The sequence below is a fragment of the Cyanistes caeruleus genome, chromosome 1 (genome assembly GCF_971803275.1).
Source record: "Cyanistes caeruleus chromosome 1, bCyaCae1.hap1.1, whole genome shotgun sequence".
Classification (NCBI taxonomy): domain Eukaryota; kingdom Metazoa; phylum Chordata; class Aves; order Passeriformes; family Paridae; genus Cyanistes; species Cyanistes caeruleus.
In genome coordinates, this window is record NC_141701.1 from 4,836,078 (window position 1) to 4,863,959 (window position 27,882).

At 40.2% G+C, this 27,882-nt stretch overlaps 1 protein-coding gene across 26 annotated transcripts in view; it reads left to right on the plus strand.

The window, feature by feature from the left end:
* The first annotated feature begins 765 nt into the window (after positions 1–765).
* Positions 766–27,882, plus strand: part of PTK2 (protein tyrosine kinase 2) — a 190,905-nt gene continuing 163,788 nt past the window's right edge. For 6 of the 26 annotated variants that reach the window (XM_086877621.1, XM_086877703.1, XM_086877769.1 and 3 more), the window contains exons 1-2: positions 797–1,020; positions 15,796–15,854. The gene's annotated coding sequence lies outside the window, so the exon portion shown is untranslated. Of the gene's footprint in view, positions 1,021–1,448; positions 2,026–7,631; positions 7,762–15,795; positions 15,855–27,882 lie in introns of those variants that run through there. The other 20 variants (XM_086877782.1, XM_086877789.1, XM_086877610.1 and 17 more) reach the window with 8 other exon arrangements.

The following is a 27,882-nucleotide window of genomic DNA, read 5'->3' on the forward strand; positions in this document are numbered from 1 at the left end:
AGCAGGAACTGATGCCCAGGAAGTCCCACCATCGCCCAGAGAAAGTGTGGAGTCTCTTTCACTGGAGATACTCCAGAACTGTCTGGACACAATCCTGTGTCTGTGCTCTGGGATGACCCTGCTTGAGCAGGGAGGTTGGACCAGGTGATGCCACTGTGGTGCCTTCCAACCTTTCTCATTCCATGATCCTGTGATTTCAGACTTACAATATTAAATATACACAATGACTAATGGGCACTCAAACACTGTGGTAATTTTTAATTAAATTCCAAATATTTCCTTGAAAGAGATTATCACAGAATCACATAACCACAGACTAGGTAAGGTTGGAAGGGACCACAGTAGGTCACAGAACACAGAATACTCTGAGTTGGAAGGAACCCATAAGGATCACCAAGCTCAATTCGTAATGGCCCACACGGGGACCGAACCCACAACCTTGGCGCTATCAGCACCAGGCTCTGCCCAGAGTCATCTGGTGCGACCTCCTGTTCAAGCAGGGTCATCCCAGAGCACAGGCACTGGTTCTGCGATACCTCCAGGGAAAGTGACTCCACAGCTGATGTGGACTCTGGAATATCCCAGTGCTAGAACAAGAGAACAACTGTGCCAGCCGGTGCCACTGAGCGAGAACAAGGGGTTAAACTTCGCCTCTTCCCAAGCAAATTCGCCAGATCCCGTCAGGATCTGCGCTGCCTCGGGGAAAGAGAGAAGCAGGGAGGGAGGGACAGGAGAGCCCTTGAGGCGGGCGCGGGGACGGGACGCGCCTCCCCCGCCTCGCTCCCTGAGGGGCGGCACCGCCACCCCCCCCCAGCCATGTTGGGGGGGAGCAGCGGCGCATCCCATGGTGCAGCGCGCCGGGAGGGCGGGGAGAGAGGGACGGAGGGAGGGAGGGGAGGAGAAGGGAGGCGGCACTGCCCGCGCAGACCCTCCGGAGCCTTCTCCTCCTCTTCGTCCTCCTCCTCCTTCACCGCGGCTTCTCTCCGCCGCGGCGCCGGAGGCGGCCGTGCCCGCAGCGGGGTGAGTGCCGGCAGCGAGCGCTGCCCGGGGAGGGGGCGGGCGAAGCGGCCCCGATTTACATCACGGGGAGGGGGTGTAGGGGGGCAGCGGCGTCTCCTTCCGTGGCCCCCGCCCCAGCCCCCGGCTCGGGGAGCGGCGGCGGCTCCGCAGGGAAGGGAAGATCGTCCCTAGTGCCGCCCGTTCCTGTGTCCCCGGGGAGGGGCTGCCGCGGACACCGGGGCGCAGGAGGCACCGCGCTGTGGGCTGGGGGTCTCTGGGCAGAGCCGCTTCCCTCCCCGGGAAGGCAGAATGGGAAGGGGATGGAAGAGAGGAGGAGGCTGCGGGGAGAGGTCATCTGGTGCTCCGCCTGCCCCGTCCTCCACCCTGGGGGATCCGGCCGCCCCCTGCGCCCTGCCCACCCCGCAGCCCCGGCCGGTCCCACCGGATGTGTCGGGAGGCGGCGAGGTGGAGCGGGACGGTCCGTAAAGTAAACAAAGGGAAAGGGAAGGGAGGAGGAGGAGGAGGAGGAGGTGTCCCCTCGCTGCCGGAGCCGGACCGCCTGGCTTTGCCCCTTCCCCTCCTCAGGCGAGCGCGTATATCCGTGGCTGCCTCTTGGAGCCCGAGCGGCAGCGCAAGGGAAGTGGTTGAGGTTTCTTCTCTTTAGGGTTTGGGGTTTTTTTTGAGGTGTGTGGGCTTTGGAGGTTTATTTTTGGTTTGTTCTGGTATTGCGCTCGCTGGGACCGTGTGATCCAAAGGGGATCGGGGCAGCGCTCCGGTCCCTTAACCCGGGGACAGCCCCTGGTGTCTGCAGAGGCGAAGGGAGCGGCGTCCCCTCAGCGCGGCTCGTGTCGGCCCGGTGGTGTCACAGAAGTTGGATCACACAGAGGAGCCTTTGCACTTCTTGGAGAAATCTGATACTTTTTCATTTTCCGGTTGTAAACCTGATTTTGGAGTACAGTGAGAATTGCAGCTGTAACAGAGAATCGTTCTCCTCAAATCCCCGCGACTAATTGGGAAGCATATGCTGTACGTTGCCAGTTCTCACATCTATTCTCTTCCCGGACCTCCTGTGCTCTGATGATGCTTTTTTGGGACAAGGGCTAGACTTTACTCTTTGATTTCCCGTTCTTTTTTTGTTTTCTGGCTGAAACAGTGTTGGCTGTGTTGTTTCTGTGTTAGTCCTGTTCCAGGGCTCCGGGAGCAGGGTATCCTGCAGGCCCTGGCACTGGAGCCGCGTCAGCCTGGAGCCCAGTTCTTGGCAGTTTCACTGGGATAAGAGCAGTGCTGTAGTAAAGGCATTAAACAAAAAGTTTGCCTGAAAAGAGAAACATTTGGGAATTCATATTGAAGTATTTAATGCAAATGTTGGTGTAAGAGTGAAGTGGTATTGCATTGTCCCTTTAAAATTCACTCTCCTTTGGCATTAGGTTGTTTGATGCATTTTTCCCCCTCCTGGATTAATTGGAGAAGTCCCACATTCCTCGAAGCTAATCTGCTTTAATCGTCTCTGGTTCTGTTAAACTTGGGTAAGGTCAGGAGCGCAACTGGATTTGGGCCAGAAAATATTAAATATTACACGATTATTTGGAACAGTTTGTTATCTCACTGGTGTTGTCCACGTCCTAAATTCCACCACTTCCTTTCTCCATCTGACCCTTTTTTTGTTACCCCTGAAATCAGGCTTGCCCCCTTTTGGGAACGCCTTTGCCTGTGTGGTGAATGGGGAACACAGCCCCTGGATTTCTTAAAGCAGGGTTTGTGGCTGAGATTCTCTACAGAATATGTGTGTGTGTATCTTTGAGATCAATCCATGCAGAAAATTTAATGGACCTAAAATCTGACAAAAAGGCAAGAGACACTGGTTGCTGGACAAATTGTCTCTCACAGGACTGTAAAACTCTACAGGCAACTCAACAGAAAACAGTTCTGAAATTAATTTGTCTTTTGTGCTATTATGTCTTAAATGCAGTTTTCATGGAACATGGCTGGGATTGATGTTTGTGTTGGTTGACCTTTTATTTTGCAGGAAGGTTAAAATGTATACATGAAAGGAAAATGACATAGTGCTTATTTGTCAAAAGCACTGTGCTGTTTTTGGCCTCAGCCTTGGGTATTAAAGGTACTAAGCACGTGTAGCGACACAGCAATCAACTAGTAGCCTCTTGGAATACTTCATCTAGAAAGGAATATTCTTAGAATAGCACTCATATCTTGAATGTGTAATTTGCTGAAATAACTTTAAAAATTCTTTCAAGATACCTAGTGATGTGACTTTGCTTCAGAGTGTGTTACCTGTTGTGGAAAGGGCTTTTTTTTATTTTTTTTTTTTTAATATAATGGTTTACTATATGAGTAATAATTGAATGGGGTAATCTCAGTATTATGAACTCCACCAAACTAATATTTTGGGAAGGATGATAGGAGGAGAGAAAAGCAGGAGTGTTTTCTAGAGATAAAGTAATACAAGAGGTGGCTTTGATGGTTTAGGAGATCGTGTTCTGTTTTATTAACGCATCTGTGAATGTGGTGGCTTGGTTTTTCTTCATTAGGAGGGTAACTAAAGAATCTATAATTTATTTCTTGCCATTTGTATAACAAAACGATACTTTCTTTTCCCCCGGTAGGCACTGCTGTATGTAATAGTATGGTCTTTATTTTGATATAGTATTCATAATAACAATACAGGCTTTTCCCATTCATTTTACATCTTTTAGGATTTATGGAAAAGTCCTTTTCCCTGTGAAAAATAACTTTCTGTGTTCTCAAAGTGTAGATTTGAAGAATATTGGTAACTATATATAGGTTGTTACTTTGCTGTTAAATCTCTATAAAAACATAAAAGATTTGAATAGTCTCATGTGGTTTTGTTTGTCTTAAATTGGACCTTTGTAACCTTACATTTTATGTAGATCACTACCTTAAGTGTATTTTCACATTCTGGATAAATGTCAGTAACTGGTCAGAAGGTGCATAAAAAAGAATTCGTACTGGAATTCTTATTCCAGATCTATTTCCTGATGTGACTGATTTAGCTCCATCAGATGGGGTTTCCTGACTAAATGTGTGTTTCCTCTTGTCTTTTGTTAGTGTAATTCTAAAGTTTCAAATCCCCCTGAAAACATGGACATATTGACTTAATTTCTTGAAAATGTTTTAATTACAGGTCAGAATTTTAAAAACTGCAACAGAGAAATCCTTACTGCATCACTTTGAGTTCCTCTATGGAATAAGAGCAGAAATGATGGAGAAACACTCGAAAAGTCAGTTTAGAATGCATTTATTTAGCACCTGAACGAAGTGATCTTTGTCTCCCTGAATGGGAACTTTTGCAGGATAGCCAAGTGCTAAAAGCTGTCTTTTTTTATTCTGAGTGTTTGGAGAAAAAAAACAAAAAACAAACCTAGAACCTTGATGCAGATTAATGCAAGAGCAAAGTTTATAAATTGTTAGCAATTTCAAGTGAGTCTCTTGGTTTGTATACAATGCCACTTAAAAGTTGTGTGTTCTACCAGTGTTCAATGAATGTGGTTTATTGTGTCTGTCACAAAGACAGGAAGCTGAAAGAATGGGAAATTAAGTGGAAAATGTGGTATCCAGATAGATATCTGGTTTTAAATAGGGGATTTTTGGGTGTAGGAGATGAAGGACGTCTGTGGAGATGGTCAGGTAGATCTTTGTGAAAGCTTTTGTTCTTCACCTCCTGCTCTCCATATTTAGGTAGTAGTTGATGGCTAATAAGAGGAACTGTCAATGAAGGTGGTTATTTAGGGGCTGAACAGTTTAGAAAACCTGTGAGTTTGGGGTTCCAGGCTTAAATTTTTATGTTCCCAGTCCCATTTCTGTATAACTTTTGTGTTTTTTCCACCATGTAAGCTTCCTAAGATAGAGTTTATTGCTTGTCCAGCATTGTTCTCCGGATGCTGGGATACAAATCTTGTATTTGGGCAGACTTCTGAGTGTTAGGGCTTTTATTTTTAAAAAAACCCACAAAAATATAATCAAACAACCAAAAGCACAAAAAACTTTGTGAGGCTTGATGTGGTTTTCTGGATTTGTATTAAAGCAGACGCAAGGGAGACAGCTGTGATTACCCAGGTGTGTGGTAGTTTTCCAAGCTACCATTTCCATGAAAATTTCAGCAGTTCATACACCTTTCAGCACATCAGAGGGATGTGTTGTTGAAGGCAGTTGACTTGGGGAATCGTGTGTGGAAGAAAAAGTTTCAGAGGTGGGAGAAGAAGCACAGAAACCGATTCTCTCTGGCTCTGACAGTGCTTGAAATGTGGAGATGCAGCTTAGTGGTGGTGTCAGTGTTTCATGGATGAGGAAGAAAATGGAAGATTGTTTCTGAAATCTGGTTTACAGGGTTTGAATACAACTTCTGTCAAGTAAAAATCAGAATGGAAGAGGTAATTAACAAATGCTGAAGGCAGCAGGCTTTGTTAGAGAACATCTGATTCTTTTGCATTATTCTGATTTCTGGGTTCATTTAAATGTTCTTCAGCTTTGCAGCAGCCCATGGCTGAACTGGCAAAACTCTTCTGGACTTGTTTTCCTTTTTTTCTGCCCTCTGATTATCTGCATTACTCCTCTTCCCCTTTTGTTTAGTGCAGAATGGGCATATGAAGGAAGTTTGAAGTAGTTTTTGTTAGCTTCCTGTTGCATGGAATCATTACTTTTTGTTTTTCTTCTGGGAAGGCAACCTAACAAAGCACTCAATTCTGTTTCATTTTGCTGCAGAGTTCCAACTTGGTAATAGTGTAGTATAGGTCAGTTTAGAGTTAATTCCTCTAATGTTGACTCTTTCCCTGCCCGTGGAACTGTAATTTAACTCATTTCAAGACCCCAGACTAATTTCCTTCCTTTTGCCCAGAAGCATATAAGCAAAACCTCTGTATCAGTGTCCTGCAGCCACTGCTGTCGATCCAGTTATGTTGAGCAATAAATTTGGAAGATTTAGCCTGTGTATGTGTCAAGAGTCCTTAAATCAGGCACTTGTTGCTTTTGCAGAGATAGAAGTGACTGAGCTGAAGTTCCAGTGCTTGGGACAGCGAGAAAGGGGTCAGAGGGCTTTGCTGACTCTGAACTGCTCCCGCTTCCTGCTGCCATGCTTGGTCCTTGCATTGTTTACCCACACATAGAAAAGTGCAATTCCTGCTTTTGTTTTTTTTTTTTTTTTTTTTGGTTTGGAGAAGGAGAGAGGGAACAGCCTATCTGAGCCTCTAAAGTGTCTTTGGAAGGCAGAGATAATTTTTCCTGTAGTCCCATTGAAGTTTGTAGGAAGGAATTGAAGCAGCAGATGATTTCTTTTTTTTTTTTCTTTTTTAATCTTTTTTTCCTGTTTTCTTGCTGCACGTAACTAGGTTTCAAGGTAATACCAGAAGTTAAGTTTAGCAGAGGCTCAGAATGAGTTAAATTATGTGTTTTGCAGCTGTGAATGCACCCCTTTAACCAGGTATCCACATCTTTTCCTGGGCCTTAAGCACTGCCTGGAGTCTTGAGATGTCATGCAGCCAGTAAGGTCTCTGCTCCATCAGCATTTAATAGGTAATTTTCTAGCAGTGCATCCTAGATTGCTCTATTGAAGGTGCTAGTGATAGACTTAGAAATCCCAGGGTCTGAGTTACACCCAGTAGTTGAGATTTACATCAATCAATACCTGTTTCATCCTGTCTGTTGTAGGTTTTATGTTCAGCATGAACGAAGAGGCAAGTTTGTTCTCAGTAATACTCCGCAGCTTTGAGATCCAGCAATTCTGTGATCTTCAAAAGAGAATTTCCTCTTACTGATTTCAGGCAATCTTTTAAATTCTTTTTCTATGAAAGATAGTATAAAAACATAAAATCTGCCACCATTTTCTTACTTGCACATTGGTATCTGCTCTTGATTTCTGTTTTTTTCTGAACTGAGCAGTTCCAATCTTTGTCTTCAGAGGGGCAAATAGTTTGTGTTCTGAGTTAGTATGCTGGAGTTTCTATTGCCTGCTTTTTTCAAGTAAAGGTTAATACAGAAAGAAGAAAAATAAAGTTAGTGTTTAAAAGAGTACAGTTCCTTTTTATTTTTGGTTAACCAACCAAGCTGTTTACCAGTTTTCCCCCCTGCTGTTTCTAATATACTTTTCCAGCAGGAATTCCTTTTGCTGGTGGCTGAATGCTCTTGTTCTTTTATGCCTGGGTATACCTCAGGTTTTAGCAGTCTCCTCCTCCGTCCCCTTTGCTGCTTTACTGATGCTCTTGCAGCAGAAGCTCCTTACAGGCAGAGTTAATTCATAATAGATTTCCCAGTGTAGGCCCAAAAGGGATATATAACAGGTATTACTCAGTTGTTGGAACTAACATTTTGGAAAGAGATGAACTTCATACTTTAGTTTTGTATAAGTCCTTACCCTTCTTCACCCTTTTGCCCACCTAGTTCCGGAACTTGATGGAGATGTTCTTGTATTTTTGCCACTGTCTAGGAACGTTCGTGCCTAAGAACGTTGATTTTGTCAACCAGTGGTGCAGACAGATGGGAACCACTAACAAAGCCATAGTATCAGAAGTTGGGACTAATTTTATTTCTCCTCTTGTGGCTTCTTCTTTTCCTTTCAATGGCAGAATTAATTCAGCTGCTGTGTTGTTGTTTAATATTAGGTTTAATATAAGGACAGTGAACCCTGGCACAAAACCACCTCTGTTCTGAGGTGCTTCCTGTGAAGGGTTTGAAGTGTCTGTCACCAGGAAGAGGAGAAGCCATGATGTTGGATCCAAGTGTTAATTTAAGGTACCATCGTACAGCTTGGAAGGAACCTTGGCATGGGCATTGCAATTAATTTATATTTGTCAGTGTGCTTGTTACCCTTCATCCTGCCTGACTTAGAACTGCATTTGCTAAATAAAATACATTTCATTTTGCAAGTATGGCAGAAAAAGGGCTGATAGATAATATGTATATAGAATTGTACCTTGCAGTTAATAAGCCACAAGTTGGAAAGTTTTAATGTCTTGAGTTCCATTTTTAATTGTATCAAAACCTATTTAATATTACTACATTTTTAACTTGTTTTCCATTGCCAGGTTTCACCCAGGAAACCTTCGCAGACTGCTGACATGTGTTGGTCTCTGGCTCTCAGTGAAGCTCTTTGCAAATGTTACAAATTATAGTTTCAGTTCTTACTCTGGTGTTAACAGCTCCATTATAAGAACACTGTTAATTAATGGCTAAAGAAGTAATTCTGAATTTTTATCAGCTCTCATTTTCTATTTCAGGCTTAAGCACGATATCCTAAAGGCTTCTAGATTTCAGTTAGTTTATTAATTATCTTGTCATTTCCACTTCAGTTTATATAAATCACTAAGCCGGCTGTTTTCTGCACTTGTTCACCTCTATAGCCTCTGTTACTGCTCCATGTTTAGTGCAATTTGAATTTTGTTGTTCAAATTTTCTGCTCAAAATACGCTTTTAAAATCCTGCAAGAGCTGAGTGAACTGGGGTGTGGAGGTTACTGATTGATGGGTGCTTAGTGTGTGATTAACTTTGGTCTGCAGGTAAAGAAATGCTCTTCTGTGGTGTAGTGGGGAGGTAAATAATAATTTTTCTGCTGGATTCAGCACTGGTAGGATTTAATTAGAATTCAGTTTTGGGCGCTGGACATCAAGAAAGGGGTTTCTTTTTTTAGATGCTTTTATTAGCAGATGCCTGAGAATATGACATCCAAGAACTGAACAAATTAAGATGTTAAGACTTATCAAGAGATAAGAAGTTAAATGATTCCCATGCATTAGGCTACTACAAGGATAAAGATGATAAAGGATTACAGGGACTAAAATGAGAATTAGTTGACTTAAATAATAGGACCAAAGACTTGGGTTGCTGCTTGGGGAGGAAGACTTCTAATTCCAAGAATAACAAACCATTGGAATCAATTAGGAAAGGGACTCATCCCTGACAATCTTCAAGAGCAAATTAGGCATCTGTCAAAAAGGGGATGCTGTTCATTCCTGCCTCAGGAGTGGCAGCATGACAAGGTGACCTCTTGAATCCTGTCCAGCATGGGTTTTAGTGATGAGAACAGGTAAAGAAGGTGGGGTTGTTATTTGCAGGATTGTGGTGATAATCAAAGGTAGCTGACAGTAACCCCAGCAGCTGAGAGCTCTCTCTGAGCTTGTGTGCTCTCTGGTATCTCTGCAATTGCCCGAGACTGTGCAGCTTTGATGCGAGTCTGTCCCAGGCAAAGCAGGTTGTGTTTCCTTTGTGGAAGGCTGGAAAGGTCATGGGGAGAGCTTTTCTGTACATGACGTTGTCAGGTTCTTCTGTAGATGTTACCTATGTAGGGCTTGGAAAACAGCATTATAAACTGGTTAATGATATTTCAACAGTTAGTTTAGCTGCTGTTTTATTCAATTTCAAGGAGGAAAACATGCAACACTTTTAGACTGTACAAACAAGTAGATAAAGTGGCCTTAGGATGACTTTTCTTATTTCTTTTGGTATCGCCCTTTAATCAGTTACAATATATTATTATATACTAATAAGATGAGCTTTGTTTTCACAATAATAGGAACTTTTGTTGACTCTTTGTCTTTCTGTCAGTCTTTCAGTCTTCAGTATGATAATTTGTATTTGATGTTTTACTACTAGGCTTTGTCTTAGTCATAACTCACATGAATCTGTTTTAAAGCAAATCAGAATGTTTCTCAACATTTTGCCATGGAAGGAAAAAGTTGCTACTGAGATTGGGAAGCAAAATTAAGTAATCTTTAGTGGAAATGTATGTGAAGACAAAACGTAATCCTGGCTGGCTTCGCCTGGTACAGCTGCTGCTGCACCGTGACCCATGGAGCAGCCTGCATTTGAGATGATCCTTAGGAAAGAATAAATGCATGGATCTGGTAGCTTTTTAATCACAGGGTTAAAAATTAGAGGTAGAAGACACTGAAATTAACATTTCAGTTAATGAAATGAGTTTTCGTGGTGCCTTTAGAGTAAAAGGTGAAGCTAAGACTGCATCTGTGCAATGTTTGGGAATTTGTGTAAACTGCTGTGGTCTGGGCAAATAAATGTCATTTAAGAACCCCACAACTGGTGTGGAAGTAAAGGGAAGCCTTTTTCTTGTCATCTGCATTAAAACCTGTTTAATCAGTTCTAAAAACTGGTTTTCTTGTTTAGGATTGTCTTTGTAAATTGCGGGATTTCTATTGGTGGCTGGGGGGAATCTCCACCAAGGAGAAGGATTGCAGTTACTCTACTCCTTAGTGAATATGTACAGAAATTGCTTTATACATATTAATCAATGGCTGTCAGGAAAAATCAATCTACTTCCATAGGTGAAAAACAATTTTTTTTTTTGTCCACATATTTTGATACTACAGTTTGAAGACTGAAATTTATAAGAGAAATAGTGGAAAAAAGTATATGGGATGTGTTTGTTCTGGGGAATATCCTGACTTGGTCTCTTCTCAAACACTTTGTGAATATTAGTTTGAATTTAACCACTCTATTTTTTTGGGATGTGGATGGAAAAAAAAAAATTAGAACTTCTGTAAAACTTAGTCAAAGAGTGGAGTCAAAAAGGAGGAGTGGGATGTAACACTGAATTCACTTCTGTTCCATTTCCTGCCTGGGGTTCCTGACAGTATTTTATTTGTATAAGAAATTGAGCTTTGGTACTCCGGAAATTTGCTACCTACATGAATTTATTAAAAAACCCAGTGAATTTTTTTAGAAGATTAGGCCCCTTCAAAGGAAGCTGGTGTGCAGCACATGATTAATCCGTGGATGGGGATTTAAATGAAGCAAAAGTTTAGTTGTGTCATAGGCTCCCAGCCCCTGCTCATTCAGCTCAGCAGAGGGGGGGTTCTTTGTGTCACAGCAGCTCTGCTCCTCTCACGCTGTTCCAGGGCTTCAAGCAGCCAATGCTGGACCTTGCTCCTTTCATCAGAAGAGGAGAGGGAATTCTTCAAGACAGGAGTGAAGACATTGGCTTAATTTTACAACTGAATCAGCTTTTTCTTCTCTTAAAGGCAAACACAACCTTTAAACTGTTTTACAAGCTGAAAGAGAGTATTGAACAGAGCTTCCCTTTGTAGGAAACAGATTTTGGAGTTAGAATGTATTTATCTGTATGGCTTTTTGGTGTTACATGGGGATTGCATTGAAGTTTTCTCTTTCAAAAGCCCTTGGTACCAGGGTTCTGTGGAAATAGATATTGAGTACTCAAGTGGGAGCAGGAACATTGGTCATATTATACCGAGGAGGAGATCATACAGTGAAAGTACAAAAGCGGTGAGGACTGCACAAGTTGTGAAAATAAATGTACATAAAGCACATTTTTGTGAATACCTTACTCTTTAAGTTGATAGAAATAGAAAAACAAGACAAGACCTTATGGGTAGCTGGGTCAAGGTAGTTTTGGAAAGGCAAGATGAAAGTGGTGAGTTTGAAAAAGGATTTGGAGCACAGTCAAAATGAAGTGGGGAGGGGGAGAATGGTGCCCATGTGCATATAATTTGAGTACTTAATGCACAGCTGTCACTTGAAATATGATAGTTTTTTGGACTGAGTCTGTGTTACAGCAGTTTGAAGTGTTATGTTGAACTTGTGTTCTATGTTGTCAAAGCTTTGTCTTTTTATCTGATTATCTGATGGTTCACATGAATAGGAGGTGATAGTAAGTATGGATTTTTTTTTTTATGTGTTTTTAGTATGATATGGAATTGATATCTTACTGAAGTTTGTACTTCTTTCCCCAATTAAGTTATAGCAACCTGGTTAAAAATTTCTGTTGGTGCTGTTGACCAGTAGTTCTAGGGGCTGTCTTTTGGGGTGATGTGCTTAGGCTCTATGTTTGGGTCCAGTGACATGTCCAAATTCTGCTTTATGAACTATATTCTTCTGGTGGCCAAACCACTATGCAATGGTAAGGTGAAATTAGTGCTTGTATGCCATTGATCGTGAAACAAGACTATTACATCCTCACAGGACTGTCTGTGCAAACAGTGCTTTTGAGTCCATCTAGAATTCAGTAACTACCCTGGCTATTCTGGGGCTTCCCCTGAAGGCCAGGGTCATTTGTTCATAGATTGTACTCAGGGCTGTGTTGTAATTATTCTTTTACATGGGTGTGTTTTTGGTGTTGCTGCTGAAACTGCTCCAGGCAGGTCTGCTGCCCTCACTGCTTGAGGTGGGGGAGTGGTGAGATAATCTAGGGTTTGCATGTATGTACAGGTTGGACCCCAAAGGACCATTGAGTCCAGCTAAGGCTTGGTGCCATGACTGCTTCCTTGGGGAGCCTGTTCCAGTGACTGACCACCTTTCCTGTGAAGACCTTTTTCCTTATGTCCTATCTGAATTCCCCCTGATGTAGCTTCATTCTCCTTTTTTTGTGTCCTAAATATATATTTTCGTACAGACTACATTTTTTCAGAAGACTTATGGAATGCTTCATTTCCTATCTTCATAAAACATTAAAACTTAGATCCTTTCTGCTTCCTTGAAACAAGTGGCTGGAGAAAATTCCCTATGAGCAGAGTACAGTGCACTGATGGAAATTTGTTTGTGGTTGCTCGGTGATTGCCAAAGTTCACTTGATTCAGTTGTTTGTGCAAGATACAGGAGAGTACAGTTACAGGAATAATAACATTGCAGATTACTTGGCTATAATTGTCTCATTTCTGCTAAATAAGATATTACTTGTGCCCAGTAGTTGCTGTTCCTGTTCTTTCCCTGCACTGACAGAGCTCTTCAAGTCTTTCCTGTCTGCTGTGATCTTTGTGGAGTTTTCCTTTGACTCACTGTAGAGGCAAAGGGGCATCATCAGAGACCAGATTAAGTGTTTTGTAAGGATAAAAATGTTACAGTGCGTAAAATTGTTTATTTGCTTTGTTGCTGTGGATCAGAGGAGAGGGAAGTGAAACAAGTAATGTTGCTCTTTAGTGGTCCATCTTTGGCTTTGTGGAGGTTGAGGTCACTGGTATATGGAAATGGAGTGGAGAATCTGGGAAGGGGTTGGAGGGAGAGTAATTTATGAGTGGAAGGAGTGAAGAGGACAGATTTTCTTGAAGCGTACAATCAAAGAGCTTTACAGGTAGCTGGAAACATAAGGAAGCTGAGGAAGGAGCTCTAAGACTAGAAATTAAATTAGGATTTTTACTCCTGGATGCTGGTAATTGTCTAATGGCTCAGTGGTGTCCCTGGGGAAGGAATCAAATTAGAGAGAGAATAGAATGATACTGGAGGACAAAACTTAAACTTTCAGGCCTTGTATGTGGACATTTAGACCTACAAGTAAGTTATCTTTTAATTACAAATAGGTAGAATTCTGTGTTGATTTTTATAGAGGAGAGTAAGGTATTACAGGAGTAGATGAAACAGAATAAGAATAAACAAGGAAGCAAAAGTGGACCAAGTGGGTGACTTGCAGCTGGTTGGGAAAAATCTAAAAGGGAATAGTTTTCCACCACAAAAAGTGTTAAATTTAAGTATTGTCAGTTCACTTAACTTATCCCATGTGGAAAAAGGTAGAGAAATTTCAAAAGCTATGAGAAATCCCCCTCTCCTCTAATTTTTTTTCCCTGTAGCAGATGTACTTGTTCGTTTTTTTGGTTTTTTGTTTTTTTTTTTTACTTTAAAGAAACCATTTTGAAAGATGCATAGATTTAAAAAAATTTTTTTTTAAAAAAAAGTCGAAATAAAAGCACAAATCTTCAACCCAAACAATTTTTTACATTTAATCTCCTTTTGACCACTTTAGAAGCTTTCAGCATTTTATCCCTATTAGAAGGAGACTAATTGGTGTTATAAGAAGTGTTAAAACTGGTTGGACTTGAGTTTAGCATAGGAGAATTCTTGTCACCACTTGCTTCCTAAGTAATTGATGAATGAAGTAAATCAGTAAGTAATCTGTGAAAACAAATACTGGGAAGGTGTGCCTGGAAAAGGCTGTTGGTGTAAGGGAGAAGAAATGATCCCATGTTTGGAATGTCCTGCCTGCATTACTTGTAGTAGCTAATGAGCAAACGAGAGGCCCTTTATCTGTCCTCTGGGATTGCCTTCCAACATCAAATCAAATCACAGTGCTGTGCATTTGTACACTGAATTTTATACACATGGGTGGCTCTATTGAAAATCAGTGAGAGAACTTGTGTGGAAAATTTAACATGCCTGTAAATGTTTACATTATTGATGCCTCAGCAATTAAAATAATATTTTTCTAGTATTTGGTGCTTTTTTGATGCTGCATGTAAGACCCATGGTATTATTTTAGAAAGTATTTTAAGGGTGCTACTGATGTAACTTCCCACAGTAGGGAAAGGTCATTACTACTGGCCTTGGATATTAAAAGTAGCTTTTGCCTTATCAGAAAACACCTTTAGTTAAATCAATAAGCACACGCGTTTCTCAGTCTGAGAAACAGTCTAATGAGCAATTTGCTTTTTCATAAAGGACTTGCCATGATATCATTCCCATTGTGTTAATTATCAGTGCTTTTACAAATTGTCCCAAATCATGACTAATGCCATAAAACTGTTCAGAGCAGGCGTGATTCTGGGGAAAGCTGTTGTTTGCCACTCAGTCTGGCAGGGATGGTGGGACAGCCTGACTTAGCAGATTCTGTGTTAACCATAAAACCAGGATTTGGAGGCAGTGCCATTCATCTTATATAGTGCCATAAAAGCATCTCAAGATCTTGCTGATTTTTTTTTTTTTCCCTCCATGGTATGGATGTGTGTGTCAGGTAAATGTTTGTGTCTCTTTTTTCTGGTTTTCATGTTGAAATTAAAGTATTTTACTTTTCTCCCGTCACAACCAGTTTATTACAGTTTAGATGAAAACTAAAATGATAACTGATGAACTGTGCAGAGATTATTTTAACTTTTTCTGTTACTTTATCCCATGAGATTTTTTGTGGAAATCTTGTGGTGGCCTTATGTGTGTGGAAAATTAAGTATCTAAGGTGAATGAAGTTTGAGAAACAGTTCATAGAAATCCAGTTTTAAGTGCATAATATATAAGCTTGGGCTTTCTACTGGTACTGTCTTTATCCCTATAGTATACATTTGTTTGAAAGGGAAAGAAGAAAAACAACTACCAAAGTAATAAACTCAACTCTCTATATTACTTGGTGCTGGAATTCTTTTAGATCAGTTGTTTTCTTTAAGAAACAAACCCACAACTTTCTGTGTATTACGTGCATATTAAGCAATATCTGTATAAATTCGTTACTTCAGCCGAGAACTGGCTCGGCTGCCCTGTGATGCACATACCCTGAGGAAATAAATGCTTTTCACTAGTTCCTCCCACACACTTTTTATTTTCCAGGGAAGCACTTTCTAATTCTAGATCTGGATGCTGCTAATGTTTTGAATCACTCATCATGGTTTTCAGCACTCACTTGTTTTTGCTATTAAATGTATATTATCAGTAATAAAGGCTCATTTTGTGATGCTTTAACCCTCCTCCTCTTTCAAAGTAGCAAATCCATATAACGGGACATTTTTAGTTTGCTTTCATGGGACCAACAGTATTTCAGGCAGCTTGTCTGCTTTTGAGTTCAAATACAAGTCTCTGGCTTCTACTTCTACAACCTTCTTCTGTGTTTTGCTTTAGGGTGGGATTTATTTGTTCTTTTCCTAGGAACTTCCAGCTAAATAATCTGTACTTGTTAAATAGGATAGGTACTGTAGCTGGTTCCTTAGGGAGGTTATCTTGTCTTCATAACATAAATATCAGTTAATATTCTCCAAAGATTTTTGGATGTTTGACTACTTTGACATTAGTTAAGAAAATACCCTAATGAATTCTAAATATTTGTTTCAGATTTCATGTTTCATCCTGTATTGAGCATCTGCTGCTGAGAGCTGGAAAGTCTACTTAGGGTATGTACAACAACTAATGATTTCAATTTCACACTGAGTTTTAGTCTGGGTAAATCCCATCAAAATGAGATTTTGTTGTTGTTGTTCTTTCCTTGTAATTAATGTTGAAAATTCTAATTGTTAAACAGTGGGTGCTAGAACAGAATTTCTTGGTTTTTTTTCCTTGAGCCTCCTGGAATTGGCTTTTCTCTGACAACCTGTTCATGGTCCTTCCATTCAGTCTGAGGGTACAGAGGTGGGCAGAACTGTGCAGCAATTAATTTATTGTACATGGGAGGAGTTTTCAAGGTGTTTTCTCACCTACCAAAGCCACTTGGCTGAAAATTGTCGGACCAGTCCCATGTGCTGCCTTTTGTAGCAAAATATTAATAATTCTCTATTCTTGTGTTCTGCTTTTCTGTAGTACAGAAGAAATGGATCTTACAAAAGCAAAATATTTGCTGTAGGGGCACTCAGCCTAATCTGAAGAATTTCAGCTGAAAGCAGGAGTAGAGAAATTACAGCCACAGTATTCTTTGTATTATAGGAATTAATTTCTGATGTGCATATTTTTGATTCCTTGTGACCCCCTTGTCTCCAGCGTGAATGGTTATATTTGAAAATTTCAGTTTTACTTCTCAGTGTAGTTGGTATTTCTGACTTCTGCCTTTACTGCTGCTCATACATATGAATGTTTGGAATATTCTTACATTTGAGTGTGGCTAGAATAACTTGTTGGATCCTTACTTTTTCTTTGTGGTTTGGTTTCTCCCCCTTTCTACAACCTTCCCTGTGGCTGGTGGTTTGGGAGCCTGTATTAAAGTGTTTGGTTTTTTTTTCTATTACTTGGGCTTTGGCAGGTAACAAAATTCATCTTCTGCTGCTTCAGGAGCACTTTTGAATCTAGGTTGTGGATGTGGTTACCTTTATTTGAAACTTTGATATTGCCTGGTTTAGAGTCATTAATGTTCTTGCCTGGATTGTAATACACTTGAGAGCAAAGGAGATGTGACTGCTTGCATTTCATGGAGCAGGCCCTTAATGGGACTTCAGGTTGTGATCTTGTATCCATAAGATAATGTATTTTCATCTTCAGGAATCAGCAGAGGGTCGCTTAATGTCTCCTGACCATCTAAGTTTTCAGGGATAGTTACCTTTATTCTTCAGTAGCTTACTTCTGGATGTCACCAGCCTTTCTTAAACTTAAGTTTTCAAGTTTATGGTGCATATTTGCTTCCCCTCTCCAATTTCTCCCTTCCCTTTTCTGGTATGGGATTATGTTTGTTTATATCATGCAGTTATTTTTTTTCCAAGGAATTCCATCTACTATCGCCACTCCAAAGAAGTTTGAATGGCTTGAAAAATAGTAGTCTTCCGTTTTGCTAAAGTTGGAAAAAACCCAAAATATTTCAGTTGGAGCTAGTACTGATATTTTTATCAGCTAAAATCAAAACTTGTAGCCTTATGCCTCTTGTTAATTCTGACTTACGATTCGGATGGAAACCCAGACCCTTGGAAAACATTTCCTGGACATGGAAAACTGATAGTGTGGGAAATCCAGAGAACAGGGGCAGGGGTATGGGAACAAAATATTTTATCATATATAAAGGTCTGCAAATCAGATTTCAGAGGGTTTTTAATGCTTCCTTTAATTTTGTTTGACCTTTTGAAAGGAACAGCTATGACTGTCGTGATGTCACAAGCAAAAAAGTGCGCTTGTATGTTTTGTGAACTGAAGCCATTTGCTCCCTGGAATACATGGTTCCAATGAGTCATATCCTGGTAAAACCGTGACAACAAAGTATTTATTAGGTTGTTAGGTAAATATCTTGCAGTACCTGCCTAGATAAGACTTTATAGAAAACCAGCCCAGTGAATAACAAGGCTGTGAAATACAACATGGAGTAAGAGGAAACAGTGAAAAATCTTATATGTAGATTGCAAGTACTTCTGACTTGTCAGGTTTATATTGAAGTCTGTGATATTTTATTTTTTTTTTTTATTTCTGGATGGGGATTTGATAGGAGGAAGGGATTAGTGCTACTTGCTCTTTGAAAGTAGTATTGTATATGCAAATACTGCAATGTCAGTTCCAGTGGAAGTGCTGCATTTCTTATCCAGCTGCTTTATAAACTGTTACTTACTGTACTCATAGTGCAAAAAGTCAAGCTGTTACTTGTACCATGGTAGTCTTTTCATCATGTGATCACATATTTTGTTCCACAGAATCATGACCTCTTTGCTCCCAGTACCCGTGTCTGTTGATGACAGTATTCAAGCCCTCCTCTTACAGGATGGAGTTTAAGTGTGCTGCCTTTACCCATTCATTTTGTGGCTTTATTAGTATTTGTACTGGATGGAGTCACTGAATTTAAGATGAAAGGTTTCAATTTCAGCTGTGACATGCCTGTTTTTGTTGTAGCATTTAAAATTTGCACTTAGAGCAGATAACTCGCTGATTTGAGCAGTGCTGAAATCACTTGGCAGTTCTGTTTTTAACTCACCAGATATCAAGGCCATAAAAGAAAAGCAGGAAACTTGACAAAATGACTCTGCTAACATCATCCAGAATCCCTGAATGTCTGAAGGAAAGGAGGCCTGGGGGAACCTCATTGTTCTCTGCAATTCCCTGACAGAAGGCTGTAGGCAGGTGATGATCGGGCTCTCCTTCCAGGAAACAAAGGACAGGACAAGAGGAAATGGCTTCCAGTTACTCCAGGGGAGATTTAGATTGGATATTAGGAAAAATGCCTTCACCAAAAGGCTGGTTAGGTATTGGAACAGGCTGACCAGGGAGCTGTGTGAGTCCCCATCCCTGGAAATATTCAAAAGATACATAGATGTGACACTTGGTGATATGTTTTAGTTGTGGCCTTGGTTGTGCTGGGTTGATGCTTGGACTCAGTTGTCTTAGAGGTCTTTTTCAACCAAAATACTATTATGATTCTCAGATTGATGAGTGAAGAATACACAAATCATACAACAGGAAGGGATTATAAACAGCAGTTCTGTTTAGCTTTATGTTTCTTACTTATTCCTCTGGCCAATGTTTGAGCATGGTGTTGGTGCAGGCATTGTGTAGATAAAAATGGGTAATTTTACGTGTACGTACTTTGTGATTTCAAACATGCTGGTCAGCCATTGACAGCAGGTGCTGCCAGCCCTTCCACCTAAGGAGCAGCTTCCAAAGGATGTTCTCTGGATCTCTACTGCAAGTGACTTCAGGTGCTTTCCAGCTTTTTACAGTTTTATTTCAGGTGGAATTAGACTAGTACTGGATGAGAAGCATTGTTGTGTCCAGCACAACACTTGTTTAGATACAGTATTGCAGATGGAGAAATTAATGTTCCTTTTTATCTCTTACAGTTAGAATTAATTCCCTAGTGAAATGTCAGTGATCTGGGCTCTTGTGTATTTTGGATGCTATGCATGTAATTTTGTTTTGATGCATTCGGTTCTTTTTTCTTGATATAGAATTTGTTTCAAAAGATTTCAATTGGCACTTTAAGGTGTAAAGAACAACTTGTAAAGAACAAGAAATGTTCTCAAGTGTAAAGCTAATTAATGGATGTTGCCCTTTGCCAGTAAGACCTATATGCTTATAGCTCCTCCTGGCTTCTGGAAGTGGAATTTTGCTGGGCTTCCTGACTGGTTTGTTATTCTGGACTTCTGGGTCATTGCAGAAAGATTTACTTTGCCACCAAAGTTATGATAAACTTCAGCTTCTTCCAGGCAGGCTGGGCTGGGCTCACATGCGTGCAAGTTTGGTACAGAACATCCTCTTCTCTCAGGCTGGGCCCTCCCAAGGGCTCTGTGCTCTGTCTGTGCTGACAGGCACCAGCAGGGTTTTCAAAGCAATGAGCTTGGATGTAAGGAACACAAACCACTCTGTGTGGTGCCTGATGCCTTTCTGAGTTCTGTCCTGGCCTTTGCTCGGCATAGCAGATACTCCTCTGCCTGTCCCCAGAGCAACTGCTGTCTCTTACAGGGGACTAAGTGGGCTTGGGGAAATAAATCTCAGTGTTTGGGGTATTGTCCTGCATTGTCTTATTCCTTCCCTCGAGTTCAATAAAACTTCAGCATGTCTGGATTATCTTGGAATATGTTACCGAGATAGAATGAAGTAGAGTTTCAGTTTTCCCTCTGGAGGTGCTAAAGGTCTTCTATATCCCAAACAAAGTATTTGTTTTGGTTGTTAGCCCTGTGGTAAATGTGAACAGAGAAACATCAAGCAGAAAACAGTGTGACTCTGTAAATAGTACTGCTTTGTAATGCAGCTTGGATAGGATTTGTAGCAGCACATTCTGATGATACCAGGGGTAGCCATGAAGTGCTGCTGCTGTTCCCTTCCAGGCTGTTTAAATGTCAGATTTAAGTAATGATATTCTAGTTATTATTTGAGGTAAAGTTTGTAACTCTGCTTCTTTGAGAACACTTAGCTTGCTCAGTGGTAATGTATAATTGGTCTTTGATGCTGTGTCTTGGTTAATGGGTTAAGGTGTGCACTGGCTGTTGTTTACTGTTGGAAATGCACAAAAATGTTTAACACTGGCCTAGCAAAGTTTCTAAAAGCAGCAGGATATTCTGAATCTTTAAACAAGACTATTCTTATACAAAATGATCAATGATAATGTGCTCCTTACTGCTAGGTGGTAGATTCTTAACTTTCCAGTATGTCCAGGTTTCAGATACTTATCTGAAAGTATTTTATTACTTTATTTGTATTATAAAGTATTAGAATTTGCTCCCTGTCAACTTTGCATGTCCAAATATACCTTGGTGTTGTAAGAAGAAAACCTGAAGAGAATTTTCTGCAAACATAGGAAGACCGAAATTTAAACCAGATGGATTCAGATCTTTTCAAGGCTTGAAAATTTCCATTTTTACATTAAAACTGAGTGAAGCTTTGCAGACTTCCTGTTCTCTTTTATGGCAGTGTTTGTTACTGGTGTAGTTGTAGTGTGGGGCAGGTTGTACATTAGTGTCCTTACAAGAGAAGGAGCATTAGGGGATACAAATATAGTGACCTGACATAAAATACTAGAGGAAAAAAAGAGGGCAGCTTGATAGGCAGCAGGACCAGCAATTGCCAGCCCAGGGGTTTCCAAGGTTAGTTTGTGTGTGCTGTGGTAAGGGAAGGATCTGGGTTAGTTCCTGGCAGACATTCATGGAGAACTTCCTCTGGAGGGAAATGGGCTCAAGTGCACTTTCTGAAACATGTTTTAATTAGCAGTGCCTGGGAGGCAGGGAATTTCACACCTGGTGTTTTAGCCTACCCCTTATCAGCACTGTGCAAAGTGAAACCATTACTTGTCTCCCTCATGTTTGGTACACCCTGTTCACAAATACCAACATAATACTGGTTTTTAATTTATTTTCTCTCTTATCTCAGTAGTCCAGATAGAATCACAAAATACTCTGAGTCTGAAGAACCCAACAAGGATCATTGAGTCCAACGCTGAAGTGGATGGCCCATGTGGGGATCAAACCCACAACCTTGGTATTATCAGCATCAAACCATGACCAACTGAGCCAATAGTCCTTGTTCACTTTTGATTTACTAAACCCTCCCTGTTTTCTCTGGTATTATGGTCTTGCTTGTAATCTCATTTTGTTTATGCAGGGCTGGTTATTCTTTCCTAGTTTTAAAGCTGGTGGAAAATCATGTGATGATGTTGGAAGCCTCTGATATGACTCCTTTCCTTCTCATGTGTTTCTAAGACACATCAGTTATATGTGAACACCCCTGTGTAAAACCTTTTAAATCAGCTGGATTCCCCTTCATGCCTAAATGCCTGTAGGTAATTTGGTTTGGTTATCCTCTGTTCCTTTGAGATGTTGCCTAAGTCTTCCTGATGCATCACAATTCCTTACATGCCAATTTCTTTTGGAGCTATTGAGTTTTTGACAGACTGCAGTGTTTTCATGTGCTTGAGTTTCCTGAAATCCATTTTCAAAAACAAGAACTAGCAGAAATAGTGGTTTATTTTTTATGCCTTTGTGTACTGCCCATGCATACTGCTGTCTTGAGTATGCACTAGGTGACTGAGTAGTGATGTGATTTCTTTTATTTCTTTCTGACCAGTAGCTGTGTATCAGTACTCTCTTTTCCAAGCAAGAGGTAAAGCAGACAGCTTGAATTCCTTGTCAAGAGTCCAGACAAATGCAGCTTGGGCAGCATTTTTTATTGAGGAGGATGAAGAGTACACAAAGAGGCAATAAGAGTCTGTAACTGCATCTGAAAGTGAATGCATTAAATGAGATGAAATCTGTACCAAGAGGGAGCCTTGATCACCTGGCAGGAGTTAATAGCTGTTCCAGGTGCCACTGAAATGCTGCCCTTTAACAAGTGGAAGGTTTATTGTTAGCAGTCCACTCCCAGCTGTGTTGTGGAAGGTGCAGTGCAGTCTTTAAATTGCTAACCAGGTTTCCTATTAAAAAAAAAGGTCATTTCTTATTTTAGGATTTAGATTGTGCAGAGCAAAAGGGCACATAAAAAGTCACGGTTGTCAACAGGACGCCAAGTTTGGCATTCCAGGTTATTTTTGTATGTATTGTAAGCAGGTGGCTGTGTTGTCATTTCCCTGTTTCAGGATCAGTCTACTCAGCTGAACTTTCAGGAGAGGATGGTTGAAGCTTGGCAGAATTGTAGGGAGTTTTAGGTTCCAAAGGAATTGGGACAGCTGTAATCATGGAGCTCTTCCTTCAGCCTATTCCTTATTCTAAATTGTCTCCGTTAAGAGCAACATCCAAAAGGAGTGGTAGGCTTTTTCTAATATTAAAAATACATGAGTATTATACTTCCTTCTGTTTCTGAAAGTGTTTTTGTGTTTTTTTGCTAGTAGTAATATTCCTGGTAATCTAAGCTGTATTGTATCCTAGTTATTTTAAACAGAACAGTTCAGGCTGTATTCCTATGCCTTTAATGTGACTGATGCTGACTCTTATAAATCCCTCTACATATAAATTTGCATTGGACTCATAATATGGTGAATAATTTACCTTAGAAGCCTCTGCATAATTATTTTTGGTTTGGAAAAAAATCCCAAGCAAGTGGAATGTTAATTTGCACCTCCTTTTTGTGTGGTGTTAGGGGCTCTATATGAACCCTTCTTTGATAACTTAAAAATATATCCTATGCCTAGGAATTTTTTTTTTATCCAGTTTAGCTTTATGCTTCTACTCTATGCTAAATCCTAAACAGGAGTGGCCCTAAATTAAAGTGGTCAATGGACACTGACTTCTGCATCTTTCTGGAACAGCTTTTTTGGTGACTTCATTTTTAATTCAAGGCCTACTTTCTCCAGGAGACTTTGTAGTCATGTAAGTATTCAATGAAGAATAGAACATTTGGTGTTGGTGGTGAAATCTGGTCTTAAGTTTAGAGTGTTCCTCTTGATAAGGCCTGAAGAGAAGCCAAGCCAAAGCTACCTGGAAGATTTTCTTTGTGGGGGGTGTCTGTATAAACATATGTGGTGTGAAACTTTTACCAGCCACTCTTCAGCTTCTTGAAGGGAAGGGTTAAGTAAGAACTCAACAATAAATCCAGAGCTAGAGTGACATAAAAATCACTGAATCTTGATACTACTATAAGGAATTAGGGTTTCTGGTGTTAACTTTGATAATAAACACTTAGCTTTGAAGAAATAACTTAATGCAACTCTCTCCCACATAAAGGAGAAAGAATGGCATAAGGGAAACAGTAATTTTCATTGATGAATATCCTGACAGTCTGTGTATTCATCTATCCACACGTCCAGAGGATGCTGGTGCCATCCCTGCATTATCTGTATACCAAGAGTGTGAGAAATAGGGGTCAGAAGATGCCAGATTAAAACTCTTGCTAAAGAATCAAAGACAATTTATGATTGTTACATTCAGGGGAGCATTACAGATTGAAAAAGTAGCTGAAATGTTAATACACAGTTAATTTTTCTGTTGGCATCTAATGCTTTTCTGATATAAGTTCTGTGTTTCTTAGTTTTCAGTGGGCAAGGTGTGGAAGCACTGAGGTGGGCAAGGAGTGTTGCACTCAACTGAACGGCTCTACAAAGTCACTTGGTTCAAATTCCTCACCTGGTTTATATTTTTAAAGAAAATATTTAATTCCTCAATTTGCATCTGAACTGTGAAATATTTTTATCAGAAAAAAACCTAGTTTGTGTTATTTTGGTGAGTTAGATGGAGTTGAAATTTGTTGCTTTAGTATGTACCTCTTTCTTCCTGTTTTTTCGAAATAATTTTTAAAGATAAATGAGTGTGTGAACCTGTGGACACTTGAAAAGCATTTTGTAGGAAGGACACCAAGTTTAGCCTCAGGGCTAAAATTTTTCTAGTTAATTCTAGAGGATTACAGAAACTGAACAAAAGGCTGGTTGCTTTTGGGGTGGTAGTGCTATTATTTTTCTCAGGCTTGTTAAGTGGCAGCAATATAGAATTTCTGCAAATTGGCCCAATTCAGATAATCCTGGTTTTCATGTTTTCAAGCATCCATATTTTCTGTGTAGCTGATCTGATGGCTAATTGAGGTGACACACAGTCTGTTCAGGAAATCTTGGTAACATTGCATTTTCATATTTTACATATCTCTCATATCATTAAAATTGCCTAAAGTGTGTTTTGAAGCAAAGACATGTATTGATCTGCCCACTGTATCTCAGATTTCTGAAAAACGCAGAAATTTGAAGGAGGGATGGAGTCAGGGATGTGAAAGCCCAAGGACAAGAAAACCTCTCCAGTACTACAATATTCCTTGTGGTAGAAAGAGAAATACGCAGGAAAAATAGGTCTTGGATGATGCAAATAATGATACACATGAACTATTTGTAACTTAAATGGGTTGGTTGTTCACAAATTTTTGTTAAAATCAGGAGGCTTTAAAAGAAATTACATTGAAATATTCATCTCTAATTGCTAAGGCTGTTGGTAGTGCATGTTGGTATTTAATTTTGTGGTTTCTAATATATACTTTGTACATGGCTTCTGATACATTTTTAACTCCTACACTGACTGCAAATTAAAAATTGATTTGTGCATTGCTAGGTTTTGAGCTTCAAAGCATTTCTGAGTTGTGGTTAATTGATCTACAACTCCAAACTAACACATGGAGGTTCAGAACCAAGGCATCAGAATTATAAATTACTGTATGTTCTATATACATGGTTCATGTATTTAACCAGCTTCACAAACTTAATATTAACTAAGTTGGTTGTGCAATTTGTTCTTTGAAATGCCTGTAAATATGAAGGGAAAACAAGGATAGAACAAAATAAGAAACAAGCTACTGCTGGCAAGTTTTCTAATGCAAGAGTAATTTTAATTGTATGTAAAATATTTGAAAATTCTGCACTCTAACCTTTGACACTGTCCCTGTCATGTCATTCAGTTTCCCAAAGACCCTAAAAGACCTCAATTTTTCTGGAGAGTTCAGTCACAAATATCAGTATTTAGGAATTAATCAGAGCTGCAAATCCAGCCCAGCAGTGTTCCCCAAATACGTTCAGCTCACTTAGTCTCACAACTTAATACACAGGAATGAAATAAATTTCATCATCTGTCATGTTTTTCTTGAATGAGAGGATTTTGTCCCTAAAAATAAATTTCTGTGGTTGTTGTCTGAGGCCATATGAGTTGTTTTTAATATTTTATGCTACTTAAAAGTATTTGGATTTGTGTTCATTTGGTTTGTAATAATGCTACAGTTGGCCAGAGGACGATAGATGTAGCTCCATCCACCAGCAGTTTTTAAGGAGACAGAGGTATCCATTCATGATCTATATGAAAGGGAGCATCGTTGAAAGTGTTTTGCAGAAAAAAGTCTTATCCCCACTGCAAAACCTAACATATTTGCATTCTGGATGACTGTAGTTTTAAGGTTTGGAATAGAGGCCAAGGAGACAATGGGGAGTCAAATTCTCTGGAACTTTAAGTCTTGGAAGAATAAAATCAGTCCTTCGTTTCTCAGTATACTTGGTATTTTTGTTCTTTGAGGAAGACACGGAGGAGTTGGAATTTATAATATTAGTATTAACTTCTTCAAAAGCCAGACTTTTCAGATATAGTCACTCTGGATGTGGGACACTTCAGGAAGGTGAAACTCAGTGGTCTTTGCATTCAAAAGTGCTTTTGCAAGAGCTTTTGGCTTGAGTCTGACAAAGTCACTGCCCAGTCTCAAAGCTGTACTTTGTGATTTTTGGAACAGTGTCTAATTAATTTATAGACTTTAAGTTTTAGAATTTGTAGGTAATTCCCAAACCTCTTGACATTGTCTAGTGTCTACAGACAGATGTGACAGTGTCTTCATTAGAAAAGTCTGCGTGTAAACAGAAATCCTAAAATCTTTTTTGGTTTTGCTTTTTCTGAGGTGAACTAAATTAGTGTTAGCTGGTATGTTGTAGTCATGCATCACTGGGTTAAACCTTACAGTGTCTGTTCTCTTGTCAGAGGTAGTTTGGGCCAGATGATGCCCTTGTTCCTAGAAACTCCCTTGGACAGGATGAAACACTGCAAGTCACCATCCCTGACATCTCTCTATGGTTGTGTTATTAATGACAATTTCTGTTGTTTCCTCAGTTTCCGAAATAAAAAGGCTTGTTCTGCTTGCCATCTCTCTGTTATCCTCTTCCCCATATATTTTTTGGCCATGAACTGCTTCCTACCAAACTCTGCAAGAGGCAGAAGCTTCAAACCACAGCTGAACGGAGCTGCTGATTTCAGCCTGCCGACAGCAGCATTCACACCCAGGATCATGGAATCATTTAGGTTGGAAAAGACCTCTGAGATTATGAGTTGCAGAGGTCTTTTCCAACTTTGATGACTCTGTGATTTCCCCTTGGATGTCCCCCATATCTGGGACACTTGGAACTTTGAATCATCCTGAGCACTGTGAAGGAGAGGGTTGGGAGGGCGTTCAGGTGAGTTTCAGAACTGTGCTGGCTTTGGGATAAAGGGTCCATAGTGATACTGGTGGTGCCTTCTCCTTGCTCAGGGGTGTTCTGAACACCACCATGGTGTTGAATATAAGGCTGCGTGGTAAATAATGCTTTCTTAATCTACTCAGGTTTCTCAAATTAGAGTTTGGCATTTCTTAACAATGTATTGAATTTTTTTAATATTTTAAGAAGGTAGAATTGTGTTGGTGGTAAGGCCCTGGCAGAGGTTGCTCAGAGAAGTTGTGGTTGCCCCATTCCTGCAGGTGTTCAAGGCCAGGTTGGATGGAACTTGGAGCAATGTGGTCTAGGGAAAGGTGTCCCTGCCTCTGCTGAATTTAGGTGACCTTTAAATGTCTCTTCCAGCCCAAACCATTCTGTGATTCCAGCCTTGCTGGGTTACTGGGGAATGCTTTAGGCATCTGACACACGTAATCCAGCCGGATCTGCTTCAGGGACCTGAGGAGTTCAGAGGTCAGAGTTTGCCAGTTTACCCCAAATTCTTCTAGAGGATTTCTGTGGTTTTTCTCTTGGCTGTGAAGGCACACTTCATAGGTTTCCTTTGGGCCTCCTGATTTTCGTTATTTTGTGGTTCAGAGTCCCCAGAATTGGGGAAAGGGGAGATAAACGGATTTAGTTAAATTGTGGTGATGTGGCAGCAGAGTTAACATCCTTGTGGCTTCAGTGAAAATAATTCTTTTTGGTTCTTTGAGCTTCCTGTGGTTTGCTCTGAGCTCTCAGTGTCCTGTTATTAAGAACTTATGCATTTCTTCTGTGGGGCTGCAGCAGACAAATACAAGTAGAAATTATTCCAGCTCTAATTCTGTGTCAAGTTGTTTGCATATGCAGCCTGAAATTCCTTTGTACTGTCACAAATGCTTAGTTTGCAGGATGACGAAATAAACATTAACTGTACCAGAGCTGACACTGGCATAAGTACACACTGCAGTTCTCTGACTTGATCTGTTTCTTCATATCAGTGAAAAAAGATGTGTTCAGAAGTTCCTGAAATATTGGCATCCTTGGGCAGTACCTGCCTGATTTTGTGCTAGAATTACTTTAATGTATTCAAGCAAATTTAAGTTTGCGTCCACTCTGAACCTGATTAGATCTTGAAGGGC